We start from the raw sequence: 15897 nt of genomic DNA, 5'->3' as shown, positions 1-15897 counted from the left end.
AAGTTTACACAATAATCATTGCCCAATAACTATCTAAGACAATCACTACATCAAAGTCGCCTATTCATAAAAAAACCTCCGACAAAAATGGATACTAGTACATGGCCTTATGACTGAATAGAACTCATGTTTCTCAGCAGAGTTCGTGAACTTAAAACCAAGTGAAAGTGTTCAAAGCATGAGAAAGTGAAATTAAAATCCATAGAAAATAAATGGATTTACAGTAATTTTTGGGGTGATAAAAATACAATGTTCAATAAAAATCGTTGAATTATATTCGATATATGCGATATATTAATATAAAAAGTATACTCAATATAAAGGAAAAAAGGATTGTGTTCAACTATTTTGGTAGGGCTGCTAGACGCTGCCTATTCACGAGCGCGATCCCACTACTGCTCCACATGGAAACTTTTGCTTGCTGTGTTTCCACCCTGGGCCGATTCGTCCCTCATTATACAACCTGGTCGTCATAACCTCCGTCTGGTCGACCATATTGATGCCGAGCTTAGCATGGACGCCTGATCTCCATAGAAAGACGAATAACAGGAATCCCAACCTCAACCCGTCCAACAACCCCGGCCTCCAAGTAACTGGATTACAGGCGCACGCCACAACGCCCAGCCATTTACGCATGACATTTTAACGCTATTTATTGAATAGAAGTCAGTGCCATCTAAGATGGTACCTGGCATCCACCTGGTTTGCATGTCTGTTTTGAAGTTTACACAATAATCATTGCCCAATAACTATCTAAGACAATCACTACATCAAAGTCGCCTATTCATAAAAACAAACCTCCGACAAAAATGGATACATGGCCTTATGACTGAATAGAACTCATGTTTCTCAGCAGAGTTCGTGAACTTAAAACCAAGTGAAAGTGTTCAAAGCATGAGAAAATGAAATTAAAAACCATTGAAAATAAATGGATTTACAGTCATTTTTTGGGGGGTAAAAATACAATGTTCAATGAAAATCGTTGAATTATATTCGATATATGCGATATATTAATATAAAAAGTATACTCAAAATAAAGGAAAAAGGATTGTGTTCAACTATTTTGGTAGGGCTGCTAGACACTGCCATTCACGAGCGTGATCCCACTACTGCTCCACACGGGAAGTTTTGCCTGCTGTGTTTCCATCCTGGGCCGATTCGTCCCTCATTATACAACCTGGTCGTCCTAACCTCCGTCGGGTCGACCATATTGATGCCGAGCTTAGCATGGACGCCTGATCTCCATAGAAAGACAACTAACAGGACTCCCAACCTCAATCCGTCCAACAACCCCGGCCTCCAAGTAACTGGATTACAGGCGCACGCCACAACGCCCAGCCATTTACGCATGACATTTTAACGCTATTTATTGAATAGAAGACAGTGCCATCTACGATGAAATTAAAAACCATTGAAAATAAATGGATTGACAGTCATTTTTTGGGGGGGGGGGGTAAAAATACAATGTTCAATGAAAATCGTTGAATTATATTCGATATATGCGATATATTAATATAAAAAGTATACTCAATATAAAGGAAAAAGGATTGTGTTCAACTATTTTGGTAGGGCTGCTAGACGATGCCTATTCACGAACGTGATCCCATTACTGCTCCACACGGGAACTCCGTCGGGTCGACCATATTGATGCCGAGCTTAGCATGGACACCTGATCTCCATAGAAAGACAACTAACAGGACTCCCAACCTCAATCCGTCCAACAACCCCGGCCTCCAAGTAACTGGATTACAGGCGCACGCCACAACGCCCAGCCATTTACGCATGACATTTTAACGCTAATTATTGAATAGAAGACAGTGCCATATACGATGGTACCTGGCATCCAACTGGTTTGCATGTCTGTTTTGAAGTTTACACAATAATCATTGCCCAATAACTATCTAAGACAATCACAACATCAAAGTCGCCTATTCATAAAAACAAACCTCCGACAAAAATGGATACATGGCCTTATGACTGAATAGAACTCATGTTTCTCAGCAGAGTTCGTGAACTTAAAACCAAGTGAAAGTGTTCAAAGCATGAGAAAGTGAAATTAAAAACCATTGAAAATAAATGGATTTACAGTCATTTTTGGGGGGTAAAAATACAATGTTCAATGAAAATCGTTGAATTATATTCGATATATGCGATATATTAATATAAAAAGTATACTCAATATAAAGGAAAAAGGATTGTGTTCAACTATTTTGGTAGGGCTGCTAGACGCTACCTATTCACGAGCGTGATCCCACTACTGCTCCACACGGGAACTTTTGCCTGCTGTGTTTCCACCCTGGGCCGATTCGTCCCTCATTATACAAACTGGTCGTCCTAACCTCCGTCTGGTCGACCATATTGATGCCGAGCTTAGCATGGACGCCTGATCTCCATAGAAAGACGACTAACAGGACTCCCAACCTCAACCCGTCCAACAACCCCGGCCTCCAAGTAACTGGATTACAGGCGCACGCCACAACGCCCAGCCATTTACGCCAGACATTTTAACGCTATTTATTGAATAGAAGACAGTGCCATCTACGATGGTACCAGGCATCCACCTGGTTTGCATGTCTGTTTTGAAGTTTACACAATAATCATTGCCCAATAACTATCTAAGACAATCTCTACATCAAAGTCGCCTATTCATAAAAACAAACCTCCGACAAAAATGGATACATGGCCTTATGACTGAATAGAAGTCATGTTTCTCAGCAGAGTTCGTGAACTTAAAACCAAGTGAAAGTGTTCAAAGCATGAGAAAGTGAAATTAAAAACCATTGAAAATAAATGGATTTACAGTAATTTTTGGGGTGATAAAAATACAATGTTCAATAAAAATCGTTGAATTATATTCGATATATGCGATATATTAATATAAAAAGTATACTCAATATAAAGGAAAAAGGATTGTGTTCAACTATTTTGGTAGGGCTGCTAGACGCTGCCTATTCACGAGCGATCCCACTACTGCTCCACACGGAAACTTTTGCCTGCTGTGTTTCCACCCTGGGCCGATTCGTCCCTCATTATACAACCTGGTCGTCCTAACCTCCGTCGGGTCGACCATATTGATGCCGAGCTTAGCATGGACGCCTGATCTCCATAGAAAGACAACTAACAGGACTCCCAACCTCAACCCGTCCAACAACCCCGGCCTCCAAGTAACTGGATTACAGGCGCACGCCACAACGCCCAGCCATTTACGCATGACATTTTAACGCTATTTATTGAATAGAAGACAGTGCCATCTACGATGAAATTAAAAACCATTGAAAATAAATGGATTGACAGTCATTTTTGGGGGGGGGGGGGTAAAAATACAATGTTCAATGAAAATCGTTGAATTATATTCGATATATGCGATATATTAATATAAAAAGTATACTCAATATAAAGGAAAAAGGATTGTGTTCAACTATTTTGGTAGGGCTGCTAGACGATGCCTATTCACGAACGTGATCCCATTACTGCTCCACACGGGAACTCCGTCGGGTCGACCATATTGATGCCGAGCTTAGCATGGACACCTGATCTCCATAGAAAGACAACTAACAGGACTCCCAACCTCAATCCGTCCAACAACCCCGGCCTCCAAGTAACTGGATTACAGGCGCACGCCACAACGCCCAGCCATTTACGCCTGACATTTTAACGCTAATTATTGAATAGAAGACAGTGCCATATACGATGGTACCTGGCATCCAACTGGTTTGCATGTCTGTTTTGAAGTTTACACAATAATCATTGCCCAATAACTATCTAAGACAATCACAACATCAAAGTCGCCTATTCATAAAAACAAACCTCCGACAAAAATGGATACATGGCCTTATGACTGAATAGAACTCATGTTTCTCAGCAGAGTTCGTGAACTTAAAACCAAGTGAAAGTGTTCAAAGCATGAGAAAGTGAAATTAAAAACCATTGAAAATAAATGGATTTACAGTCATTTTTGGGGGGTAAAAATACAATGTTCAATGAAAATCGTTGAATTATATTCGATATATGCGATATATTAATATAAAAAGTATACTCAATATAAAGGAAAAAGGATTGTGTTCAACTATTTTGGTAGGGCTGCTAGACGCTACCTATTCACGAGCGTGATCCCACTACTGCTCCACACGGGAACTTTTGCCTGCTGTGTTTCCACCCTGGGCCGATTCGTCCCTCATTATACAAACTGGTCGTCCTAACCTCCGTCTGGTCGACCATATTGATGCCGAGCTTAGCATGGACGCCTGATCTCCATAGAAAGACGACTAACAGGACTCCCAACCTCAACCCGTCCAACAACCCCGGCCTCCAAGTAACTGGATTACAGGCGCACGCCACAACGCCCAGCCATTTACGCCAGACATTTTAACGCTATTTATTGAATAGAAGACAGTGCCATCTACGATGGTACCAGGCATCCACCTGGTTTGCATGTCTGTTTTGAAGTTTACACAATAATCATTGCCCAATAACTATCTAAGACAATCTCTACATCAAAGTCGCCTATTCATAAAAACAAACCTCCGACAAAAATGGATACATGGCCTTATGACTGAATAGAAGTCATGTTTCTCAGCAGAGTTCGTGAACTTAAAACCAAGTGAAAGTGTTCAAAGCATGAGAAAGTGAAATTAAAAACCATTGAAAATAAATGGATTTACAGTAATTTTTGGGGTGATAAAAATACAATGTTCAATAAAAATCGTTGAATTATATTCGATATATGCGATATATTAATATAAAAAGTATACTCAATATAAAGGAAAAAGGATTGTGTTCAACTATTTTGGTAGGGCTGCTAGACGCTGCCTATTCACGAGCGATCCCACTACTGCTCCACACGGAAACTTTTGCCTGCTGTGTTTCCACCCTGGGCCGATTCGTCCCTCATTATACAACCTGGTCGTCCTAACCTCCGTCGGGTCGACCATATTGATGCCGAGCTTAGCATGGACGCCTGATCTCCATAGAAAGACAACTAACAGGACTCCCAACCTCAACCCGTCCAACAACCCCGGCCTCCAAGTAACTGGATTACAGGCGCACGCCACAACGCCCAGCCATTTACGCCTGACATTTTAACGCTATTTATTGAATAGAAGACAGTGCCATCTACGATGGAACCTGGCATCCAACTGGTTTGCATGTCTGTTTTGAAGTTTACACAATAATCATTGCCCAATAACTATCTAAGACAATCACTACATCAAAGTCGCCTATTCATAAAAACAAACCTCCGACAAAAATGGATACATGGCCTTATGACTGAATAGAACTCATGTTTCTCAGCAGAGTTCGTGAACTTAAAACCAAGTGAAAGTGTTCAAAGCATGAGAAAGTGAAATTAAAAACCATTGAAAATAAATGTATTTACAGTCATTTTTGGGGGATAAAAATACAATGTTCAATGAAAATCGTTGAATTATATTCGATATATGCGATATATTAATATAAAAAGTATACTCAATATAAAGGAAAAAAGGATTGTGTTCAACTATTTTGGTAGGGCTGCTAGACGCTGCCTATTCACGAGAGCGATCCCACTACTGCCTTACACGGAAACTTTTGCCTGCTGTGTTTCCACCCTGGGCCGATTCGTCCCTCATTATACAACCTGGTCGTCCTAACCTCCGTCGGGTCGACCATATTGATGCCGAGCTTAGCATGGACGCCTGATCTCCTTAGAAAGACAACTAACAGAACTCCCAACCTCAACCCGTCCAACAACCCCGGCCTCCAAGTAACTGGATTACAGGCGCACGCCACAACGCCCAGCCATTTACGCCTGACATTTTAACGCTATTTATTGAATAGAAGACAGTGCCATCTACGATGGTACCTGGCATCCAACTGGTTTGCATATCTGTTTTGAAGTTTACACAATAATCATTGCCCAATAACTATCTAAGACAATCACTACATCAAAGTCGCCTATTCATAAAAAAAACCTTCGACAAAAATGGATACATGGCCTTATGACTGAATAGAACTCATGTTTCTCAGCAGAGTTCGTGAACTTAAAACCAAGTGAAAGTGTTCAAAGCATGAGAAAGTGAAATTAAAAACCATTGAAAATAAATGGATTTACAGTCATTTTTGGGGGGTAAAAATACAATGTTCAATGAAAATCGTTGAATTATATTCGATATATGCGATATATTAATATAAAAAGTATACTCAATATAAAGGAAAAAGGATTGTGTTCAACTATTTTGGTAGGGCTGCTAGACGCTACCTATTCACGAGCGTGATCCCACTACTGCTCCACACGGGAACTTTTGCCTGCTGTGTTTCCACCCTGGGCCGATTCGTCCCTCATTATACAAACTGGTCGTCCTAACCTCCGTCTGGTCGACCATATTGATGCCGAGCTTAGCATGGACGCCTGATCTCCATAGAAAGACGACTAACAGGACTCCCAACCTCAACCCGTCCAACAACCCCGGCCTCCAAGTAACTGGATTACAGGCGCACGCCACAACGCCCAGCCATTTACGCCAGACATTTTAACGCTATTTATTGAATAGAAGACAGTGCCATCTACGATGGTACCAGGCATCCACCTGGTTTGCATGTCTGTTTTGAAGTTTACACAATAATCATTGCCCAATAACTATCTAAGACAATCTCTACATCAAAGTCGCCTATTCATAAAAACAAACCTCCGACAAAAATGGATACATGGCCTTATGACTGAATAGAACTCATGTTTCTCAGCAGAGTTCGTGAACTTAAAACCAAGTGAAAGTGTTCAAAGCATGAGAAAGTGAAATTAAAAACCATTGAAAATAAATGGATTTACATTAATTTTTGGGATGATAAAAATACAATGTTCAATAAAAATCGTTGAATTATATTCGATATATGCGATATATTAATATAAAAAGTATACTCAATATAAAGGAAAAAAGGATTGTGTTCAACTATTCTGGTAGGGCTGCTAGACGCTGCCTATTCACGAGCGCGATCCCACTAATGCTCCACACGGAAACTTTTGCCTGCTGTGTTTCCACCCTGGGCCGATTCGTCCCTCATTATACAACCTGGTCGTCCTAACCTCCGTCGGGTCGACCATATTGATGCCGAGCTTAGCATGGACGCCTGATCTCCATAGAAAGACAACTAACAGGACTCCCAACCTCAACCCGTCCAACAACCCAAGCCTCCAAGTAACTGGATTACAGGCGCACGCCACAACGCCCAGCCATTTACGCCTGACATTTTAACGCTATTTATTGAATAGAAGACAGTGCCATCTACGATGGTACCTGGCATCCAACTGGTTTGCATGTCTGTTTTGAAGTTTACACAATAATCATTGCCCAATAACTATTTAAGACAATCACTACATCAAAGTCGCCTATTCATAAAAAAAACCTTCGACAAAAATGGATACATGGCCTTATGACTGAATAGAACTCATGTTTCTCAGTTCGTGAACTTAAAACCAAGTGAAAGTGTTCAAAGCATGAGAAAGTGAAATTAAAAACCATTGAAAATAAATGGATTTACAGTCATTTTTTGGGGGGTAAAAATACAATGTTCAATGAAAATCGTTGAATTATATTCGATATATGCGATATATTAATATAAAAAGTATACTCAATATAAAGGAAAAAGGATTGTGTTCAACTATTTTGGTAGGGCTGCAAGACGCTGCCTATTCACGAGCGCGATCCCACTACTGCTCCACACGGAAACTTTTGCCTGCTGTGTTTCCACCCTGGGCCGATTCGTCCCTCTTTATACAACCTGGTCGTCCTAACCTCCGTCTGGTCGACCATATTGATGCCGAGCTTAGCATGGACGCCTGATCTCCATAGAAAGTCGACTAACAGGACTCCCAAACTCAACCCGTCCAACAACCCCGGCCTCCAAGTAACTGGATTACAGGCGCACGCCACAACGCCCAGCCATTTACGCCTGACATTTTAACGCTATTTATTGAATAGAAGTCAGTGCCATCTAAGATGGTACCAGGCATCCACCTGGTTTGCATGTCTGTTTTGAAGTTCACACAATAATCATTGCCCAATAACTATCTAAGACAATCGCTACATCAAAGTCGCCTATTCATAAAAACAAACCTCCGACAAAAATGGATACATGGCCTTATGACTGAATAGAACTCATGTTTCTCAGCAGAGTTCGTGAACTTAAAACCAAGTGAAAATGTTCAAAGCATGAGAAAGTGAAATTAAAAACCATTGAAAATAAATGGATTTACAGTCATTTTTTTGGGGGTAAAAATACAATGTTCAATGAAAATCGTTGAATTATATTCGATATATGCGATATATTAATATAAAAAGTATACTCAATATAAAGGAAAAAGGATTGTGTTCAACTATTTTGGTAGGGCTGCTAGACGCTGCCTATTCACGAGCGTGATCCCACTACTGCTCCACACGGGAACTTTTACCTGCTGAGTTTCCACCCTGGGCCGATTCGTCCCTCATTATACAACCTGGTCGTCCTAACCTCCGTCGGGTCGACCATATTGATGCCGAGCTTAGCATGGACGCCTGATCTCCATAGAAAGACAACTAACAGGACTCCCAACCTCAACCCGTCCAACAACCCCGGCCTCCAAGTAACTGGATTACAGGCGCACGCCACAACGCCCAGCCATTTACGCCTGACATTTTAACGCTATTTATTGAATAGAAGACAGTGCCATATACGATGGTACCTGGCATCCAACTGGTTTGCATGTCTGTTTTGAAGTTTACACAATAATCATTGCCCAATAACTATCTCAGACAATCACTACATCAAAGTCGCCTATTCATAAAAACAAACCTCCGACAAAAGTGGATACATGGCCTTATGACTGAATAGAACTCGTGTTTCTCAGCAGAGTTCGTGAACTTAAAACCAAGTGAAAGTGTTCAAAGCATGAGAAAGTGAAATTAAATACCATTGAAAATAAATGGATTTACAGTCATTTTTGGGGGATAAAAATACAATGTTCAATGAAAATCGTTGAATTATATTCGATATATGCGATATATTAATATAAAAAGTATACTCAATATAAAGGAAAAAAGGATTGTGTTCAACTATTTTGGTAGGGCTGCTAGACGCTGCCTATTCACGAGAGCGATCCCACTACTGCCTTACACGGAAACTTTTGCCTGCTGTGTTTCCACCCTGGGCCGATTCGTCCCTCATTATACAACCTGGTCGTCCTAACCTCCGTCGGGTCGACCATATTGATGCCGAGCTTAGCATGGACGCCTGATCTCCTTAGAAAGACAACTAACAGGACTCCCAACCTCAACCCGTCCAACAACCCCGGCCTCCAAGTAACTGGATTACAGGCGCACGCCACAACGCCCAGCCATTTACGCATGACATTTTAACGCTATTTATTGAATAGAAGACAGTGCCATCTACGATGGTACCTGGCATCCAACTGGTTTGCATATCTGTTTTGAAGTTTACACAATAATCATTGCCCAATAACTATCTAAGACAATCACTACATCAAAGTCGCCTATTCATAAAAAAAACCTTCGACAAAAATGGATACATGGCCTTATGACTGAATAGAACTCATGTTTCTCAGCAGAGTTCGTGAACTTAAAACCAAGTGAAAGTGTTCAAAGCCTGAGAAAGTGAAATTAAAAACCATTGAAAATAAATGGATTTACAATCATTTTTGGGGGGTAAAAATACAATGTTCAATGAAAATCGTTGAATTATATTCGATATATGCGATATATTAATATAAAAAGTATACTCAATATAAAGGAAAAAGGATTGTGTTCAACTATTTTGGTAGGGCTGCTAGACGCTACCTATTCACGAGCGTGATCCCACTACTGCTCCACACGGGAACTTTTGCCTGCTGTGTTTCCACCCTGGGCCGATTCGTCCCTCATTATACAAACTGGTCGTCCTAACCTCCGTCTGGTCGACCATATTGATGCCGAGCTTAGCATGGACGCCTGATCTCCATAGAAAGACGACTAACAGGACTCCCAACCTCAACCCGTCCAACAACCCCGGCCTCCAAGTAACTGGATTACAGGCGCACGCCACAACGCCCAGCCATTTACGCCAGACATTTTAACGCTATTTATTGAATAGAAGACAGTGCCATCTACGATGGTACCAGGCATCCACCTGGTTTGCATGTCTGTTTTGAAGTTTACACAATAATCATTGTCCAATAACTATCTAAGACAATCGCTACATCAAAGTCGCCTATTCATAAAAACAAACCTCCGACAAAAATGGATACATGGCCTTATGACTGAATAGAACTCATGTTTCTCAGCAGAGTTCGTGAACTTAAAACCAAGTGAAAGTGTTCAAAGCATGAGAAAGTGAAATTAAAAACCATTGAAAATAAATGGATTTACATTAATTTTTGGGATGATAAAAATACAATGTTCAATAAAAATCGTTGAATTATATTCGATATATGCGATATATTAATATAAAAAGTATACTCAATATAAAGGAAAAAGGATTGTGTTCAACTATTTTGGTAGGGCTGCTAGACGCTACCTATTCACGAGCGTGATCCCACTACTGCTCCACACGGGAACTTTTGCCTGCTGTGTTTCCACCCTGGGCCGATTCGTCCCTCATTATACAAACTGGTCGTCCTAACCTCCGTCTGGTCGACCATATTGATGCCGAGCTTAGCATGGACGCCTGATCTCCATAGAAAGACGACTAACAGGACTCCCAACCTCAACCCGTCCAACAACCCCGGCCTCCAAGTAACTGGATTACAGGCGCACGCCACAACGCCCAGCCATTTACGCCAGACATTTTAACGCTATTTATTGAATAGAAGACAGTGCCATCTACGATGGTACCAGGCATCCACCTGGTTTGCATGTCTGTTTTGAAGTTTACACAATAATCATTGTCCAATAACTATCTAAGACAATCGCTACATCAAAGTCGCCTATTCATAAAAACAAACCTCCGACAAAAATGGATACATGGCCTTATGACTGAATAGAACTCATGTTTCTCAGCAGAGTTCGTGAACTTAAAACCAAGTGAAAGTGTTCAAAGCATGAGAAAGTGAAATTAAAAACCATTGAAAATAAATGGATTTACATTAATTTTTGGGATGATAAAAATACAATGTTCAATAAAAATCGTTGAATTATATTCGATATATGCGATATATTAATATAAAAAGTATACTCAATATAAAGGAAAAAAGGATTGTGTTCAACTATTCTGGTAGGGCTGCTAGACGCTGCCTATTCACGAGCGCGATCCCACTACTGCTCCACACGGAAACTTTTGCCTGCTGTGTTTCCACCCTGGGCCGATTCGTCCCTCATTATACAACCTGGTCGTCCTAAGCTCCGTCGGGTCGACCATATTGATGCCGAGCTTAGCATGGACGCCTGATCTCCATAGAAAGACAACTAACAGGACTCCCAACCTCAACCCGTCCAACAACCCAAGCCTCCAAGTAACTGGATTACAGGCGCACGCCACAACGCCCAGCCATTTACGCCTGACATTTTAACGCTATTTATTGAATAGAAGACAGTGCCATCTACGATGGTACCTGGCATCCAACTGGTTTGCATGTCTGTTTTGAAGTTTACACAATAATCATTGCCCAATAACTATCTAAGACAATCACTACATCAAAGTCGCCTATTCATAAAAAAAACCTTCGACAAAAATGGATACATGGCCTTATGACTGAATAGAACTCATGTTTCTCAGCAGAGTTCGTGAACTTAAAACCAAGTGAAAGTGTTCAAAGCATGAGAAAGTGAAATTAAAAACCATTGAAAATAAATGGATTTACAGTCATTTTTGGGGGATAAATATACAATGTTCAATGAAAATCGTTGAATTATATTCGATATATGCGATATATTAATATAAAAAGTATACTCAATATAAAGGAAAAAAGGATTGTGTTCAACTATTTTGGTAGGGCTGCTAGACGCTACCTATTCACGAGCGCGATCCCACTACTGCTCCACGCGGAAACTTTTGCCTGCTGTGTTTCCACCCTGGGCCGATTCGTCCCTCATTATACAACCTGGTCGTCCTAACCTCCGTCGGGTCGACCATATTGATGCCGAGCTTAGCAAGGACGCTTGATCTACATAGAAAGACGACTAACAGGACTCCCAACCTTAAAACGTCCAACAACCCCAGCCTCCAAATAACTGGATTACAGGCGCACGCCACAACGCCCAGCCATTTACGCCTGACATTTTAACGCTATTTTTTGAATAGAAGACAGTGCCATCTACGATGATACATGGCATCCAACTGGTTTGCATGTCTGTTTTGAAGTTTACACAATAAGCATTGCCCAATAACTATCTAAGACAATCACTACATCAAAGTCGCCTATTCATAAAAACAAACCTCCGACAAAAATGGATACATGGCCTGATGACTGAATAGAACTTATGTTTCTCAGCAGATTTCGTGAACTTAAAACCAAGTGAAAGTGTTCAAAGCATGAGAAAGTGAAATTAAAAACCATTGAAAATAAATAGATTTACAGTCATTTGGGGGGGGGGGGTAAAAATACAATGTTCAATGAAAATCGTTGAATTATATTCGATATATGCGATACATTAATATAAAAAGTATATTCAATATAAAGGAAAAAGGATTGTGTTCAACTTTTTTGGTAGGGCTGCTAAACGCTGCCTATTCAAGAGCGCGATCCCACTACTGCTCCACACGGGAACTTTTGCCTGCTGTGTTTCCACCCTGGGCCGATTCGTCCCTCATTATACAACCTGGTCGTCCTAACCTCCGTCGGGTCGACCATATTGATGCCGAGCTTAGCATGGACGCCTGATCTCCATAGAAAGACGACTAACATGACTCCCAACCTCAACCCGTCCAACAAGCCCGGCCTCCAAGTAACTGGATTACAGGCGCCCGCCACAACGCCCATCCATTTACGCCTGACATTTTAACGCTATTTATTGAATAGAAGACAGTGCCATCTACGATGTTACCTGGCATCCAACTGGTTTGCATGTCTGTTTTGAAGTTTACACAATAATCATTGCAAAATAACTATCTAAGACAATCACTACATCAAAGTCGCCTATTCATAAAAACAAACCTCCGACAAAAATGGATACATGGCCTGATGACTGAATAGAACTTATGTTTCTCAGCAGAGTTCGTGAACTTAAAACCAAGTGAAAGAGTTCAAAGCATGAGAAAGTGAAATTAAAAACCATTGAAAATAAATAGATTTACAGTCATTTTGGGGGGGGGGGGGTAAAAATACAATGTTCAATGAAAATCGTTGAATTATATTCGATATATGCGATACATTAATATAAAAAGTATACTCAATATAAAGGAAAAAGGATCGTGTTCAACTTTTTTGGTAGGGCTGCTAGACGCTGCCAATTCACGAGCGTGATCCCACTACTGCTCCACACGGGAACTTTTGCCTGCTGTGTTTCCACCCTGGGCCGATTCGTCCCTCATTATACAACATGGTCGTCCTAACCTCCGTCGGGTCGGCCATATTGATGCCGAGCTTAGCATGGACGCCTGATCTCCATAGAAAGACAACTAACAGGACTCCCAACCTCAACCCGTACAACAACCCCGGCCTCCAAGTAAATGGATTACAGGCGCACGCCACAACGCCCAGCCATTTACGCATGACGCCCAGCCATTTACGCCTGACATTTTAACGCTATTTATTGAATAGAAGACAGTGCCATCAACGATGATACCTGGCATCCAACTGGTTTGCATGTCTGTTTTGAAGTTTACACAATAATCATTGCCCAATAACTATCTAAGACAATCACTACATCAAAGTCGCCTATTCATAAAAACAAACCTCCGACAAAAATGGATACATGGACTTATGACTGAATAGAACTCATGTTTCTCAGCAGAGTTCGTGAACTTAAAACCAAGTGAAAGTGTTCAAAGCATGAGAAAGTGAAATTAAAAACCATTGAAAATAAATGGATTTACAGTCATTTTGGTGGGGGGGGGGGGTAAAAATACAATGTTCAATGAAAATCGTTGAATTATATTCGATATATGCGATATATTAATATAAAAAGTATACTCAATATAAAGGAAAAAAGGATTGTGTTCAACTATTTTGGTAGGGCTGCTAGACACTGCCTATTCACGAGCGCGATCCCACTACTGCTCCACACGGAAACTTTTGCCTGCTGTGTTTCCACCCTGGGCCAATTCGTCCCTCATTATACAACCTGGTCGTCCTAACCTCCGTCGGGTCGACCATATTGATGCCGAGGTTAGCATGGACGCCTTATCTGCTTAGAAAGACAACTAACAGGACTCCCAACCTCAACCCGTCCAACAAACCCGGCCTCCAAGTAACTGGATTACAGGCGCACGCCACAACGCCCAGCCATTTACGCATGACATTTTAACGCTATTTATTGAATAGAAGACAGTGTCATCTACGATGATACCTGGCATTCAACTGGTTTGCATGTCTGTTTTGAAGTTTACACAATAATCATTGCCCAATAACTATCTAAGACAATCACTACATCAAAGTCGCCTATTCATAAAAACAAACCTCCGACAAAAATGGATACATGGCCTTATGACTGAATAGAACTCATGTTTCTCAGCAGAGTTCGTGAACTTAAAACCAAGTGAAAGTGTTCAAAGAATGAGAAAGTGAAATTAAAAACCATTGAAAATAAATGGATTTACAGTCATTTTTTGGGGGGGGGGGTAAAAATACAATGTTCAATAAAAATCGTTGAATTATATTCGATATATGCGATATATTAATATAAAAACTATACTCAATATAAAGGAAAAAAGGATTGTGTTCAACTATTTTGGTAGGGCTGCTAGACGGTGCCTATTCACGAGCGCGATCCCACTACTGTTCCACACGGAAACTTTTGCCTGCTGTGTTTCCATCCTGGGCCGATTCGTCCCTCATTATACAACCTGGTCGTCCTAACCTCCGTCGGGTCGACCATATTGATGCCGAGCTTAGCATGGACGCCTGATCTCCATAGAAAGACAACTAACATGACTCCCAACCTCAACCCGTCCAACAACCCCGGCTTCCATGTAACTGGGTTACAGGCGCACGCCACAACGCCCAGCCATTTACGCCTGACATTTTAACGCTATTTATTGAATAGAAGACAGTGCCATCTACGATGATACCTGGCATCCAACTGGTTTGCATGTTTGTTTTGAAGTTTACACAATAATCATTGCCCAATAACTATCTAAGACAATCACTACATCAAAGTCGCCTATTCATAAAAACAAACCTCCGACAAAAATGGATACATGGCCTGATGACTGAATAGAACTTATGTTTCTCAGCAGAGTTCGTGAACTTAAAACCAAGTGAAAGTGTTCAAAGCATGAGAAAGTGAAATTAAAAACCATTGAAAATAAATGGATTTACAGTCATTTTTTTGGGGGGGGGTAAAAATACAATGTTCAATGAAAATCGTTGAATTATATTCGATATATGCGATACATTAATATAAAAAGTATATTCAATATAAAGGAAAAAGGATTGTGTTCAACTTTTTTGGTAGGGCTGCTAAACGCTGCCTATTCAAGAGCGCGATCCCACTACTGCTCCACACGGGAACTTTTGCCTGCTGTGTTTCCACCCTGGGCCGATTCGTCCCTCATTATACAACCTGGTCGTCCTAACCTCCGTCGGGTCGACCATATTGATGCCGAGCTTAGCATGGACGCCTGATCTCCATAGAAAGACGACTAACATGACTCCCAACCTCAACCCGTCCAACAAGCCCGGCCTCCAAGTAACTGGATTACAGGCGCCCGCCACAACGCCCATCCATTTACGCCTGACATTTTAACGCTATTTATTGAATAGAAGACAGTGCCATCTACGATGTTACCTGGCATCCA

General features: G+C 41.0%; 21 non-coding genes and 2 pseudogenes across 21 annotated transcripts; all 23 read right to left on the bottom strand.

Moving 5' to 3' along the window:
• Positions 1 to 327: 327 nt before the first annotated feature.
• On the bottom strand, positions 328 to 625 carry LOC146730670 (signal recognition particle RNA). Its single transcript, XR_014927654.1, has one exon.
• A 417-nt stretch (positions 626 to 1042) lies between these two features.
• Positions 1043 to 1339, bottom strand: LOC146730669 (signal recognition particle RNA). Its single transcript, XR_014927659.1, has one exon.
• A 202-nt stretch (positions 1340 to 1541) lies between these two features.
• Positions 1542 to 1773, bottom strand: LOC146730668 (signal recognition particle RNA; annotated as a pseudogene).
• A 416-nt stretch (positions 1774 to 2189) lies between these two features.
• Positions 2190 to 2487, bottom strand: LOC146730667 (signal recognition particle RNA). Its single transcript, XR_014927757.1, has one exon.
• Positions 2488 to 2904: 417 nt separating this feature from the next.
• Positions 2905 to 3200, bottom strand: LOC146730666 (signal recognition particle RNA). Its single transcript, XR_014927602.1, has one exon.
• Positions 3201 to 3402: 202 nt separating this feature from the next.
• Positions 3403 to 3634, bottom strand: LOC146730665 (signal recognition particle RNA; annotated as a pseudogene).
• A 416-nt stretch (positions 3635 to 4050) lies between these two features.
• On the bottom strand, positions 4051 to 4348 carry LOC146730664 (signal recognition particle RNA). Its single transcript, XR_014927755.1, has one exon.
• Positions 4349 to 4765: 417 nt separating this feature from the next.
• LOC146730663 (signal recognition particle RNA) lies at positions 4766 to 5061 on the bottom strand. The gene has a single exon (XR_014927601.1).
• A 417-nt stretch (positions 5062 to 5478) lies between these two features.
• Positions 5479 to 5776, bottom strand: LOC146730662 (signal recognition particle RNA). The gene has a single exon (XR_014927677.1).
• Positions 5777 to 6191: 415 nt separating this feature from the next.
• LOC146730661 (signal recognition particle RNA) lies at positions 6192 to 6489 on the bottom strand. Its single transcript, XR_014927754.1, has one exon.
• A 418-nt stretch (positions 6490 to 6907) lies between these two features.
• Positions 6908 to 7205, bottom strand: LOC146730660 (signal recognition particle RNA). The gene has a single exon (XR_014927593.1).
• Positions 7206 to 7616: 411 nt separating this feature from the next.
• On the bottom strand, positions 7617 to 7914 carry LOC146730659 (signal recognition particle RNA). Its single transcript, XR_014927627.1, has one exon.
• A 417-nt stretch (positions 7915 to 8331) lies between these two features.
• Positions 8332 to 8629, bottom strand: LOC146730658 (signal recognition particle RNA). Its single transcript, XR_014927527.1, has one exon.
• Positions 8630 to 9046: 417 nt separating this feature from the next.
• On the bottom strand, positions 9047 to 9344 carry LOC146730657 (signal recognition particle RNA). Its single transcript, XR_014927688.1, has one exon.
• A 415-nt stretch (positions 9345 to 9759) lies between these two features.
• LOC146730656 (signal recognition particle RNA) lies at positions 9760 to 10057 on the bottom strand. Its single transcript, XR_014927753.1, has one exon.
• A 417-nt stretch (positions 10058 to 10474) lies between these two features.
• Positions 10475 to 10772, bottom strand: LOC146730655 (signal recognition particle RNA). Its single transcript, XR_014927752.1, has one exon.
• Positions 10773 to 11190: 418 nt separating this feature from the next.
• Positions 11191 to 11488, bottom strand: LOC146730654 (signal recognition particle RNA). Its single transcript, XR_014927604.1, has one exon.
• A 416-nt stretch (positions 11489 to 11904) lies between these two features.
• On the bottom strand, positions 11905 to 12202 carry LOC146730653 (signal recognition particle RNA). The gene has a single exon (XR_014927531.1).
• A 420-nt stretch (positions 12203 to 12622) lies between these two features.
• On the bottom strand, positions 12623 to 12920 carry LOC146730652 (signal recognition particle RNA). The gene has a single exon (XR_014927709.1).
• A 422-nt stretch (positions 12921 to 13342) lies between these two features.
• On the bottom strand, positions 13343 to 13640 carry LOC146730651 (signal recognition particle RNA). Its single transcript, XR_014927625.1, has one exon.
• A 446-nt stretch (positions 13641 to 14086) lies between these two features.
• LOC146730650 (signal recognition particle RNA) lies at positions 14087 to 14384 on the bottom strand. The gene has a single exon (XR_014927695.1).
• Positions 14385 to 14807: 423 nt separating this feature from the next.
• On the bottom strand, positions 14808 to 15105 carry LOC146730649 (signal recognition particle RNA). Its single transcript, XR_014927726.1, has one exon.
• A 421-nt stretch (positions 15106 to 15526) lies between these two features.
• LOC146730648 (signal recognition particle RNA) lies at positions 15527 to 15824 on the bottom strand. Its single transcript, XR_014927708.1, has one exon.
• Between the last annotated feature and the right edge of the window lie 73 nt (positions 15825 to 15897).

The sequence above is a fragment of the Saccoglossus kowalevskii genome, chromosome 19, assembly GCF_978046115.1.
Source record: "Saccoglossus kowalevskii chromosome 19, keSacKowa6.1, whole genome shotgun sequence".
NCBI classification, from domain to species: domain Eukaryota; kingdom Metazoa; phylum Hemichordata; class Enteropneusta; family Harrimaniidae; genus Saccoglossus; species Saccoglossus kowalevskii.
This window is presented reverse-complemented; position numbering and strand designations above follow the sequence as displayed.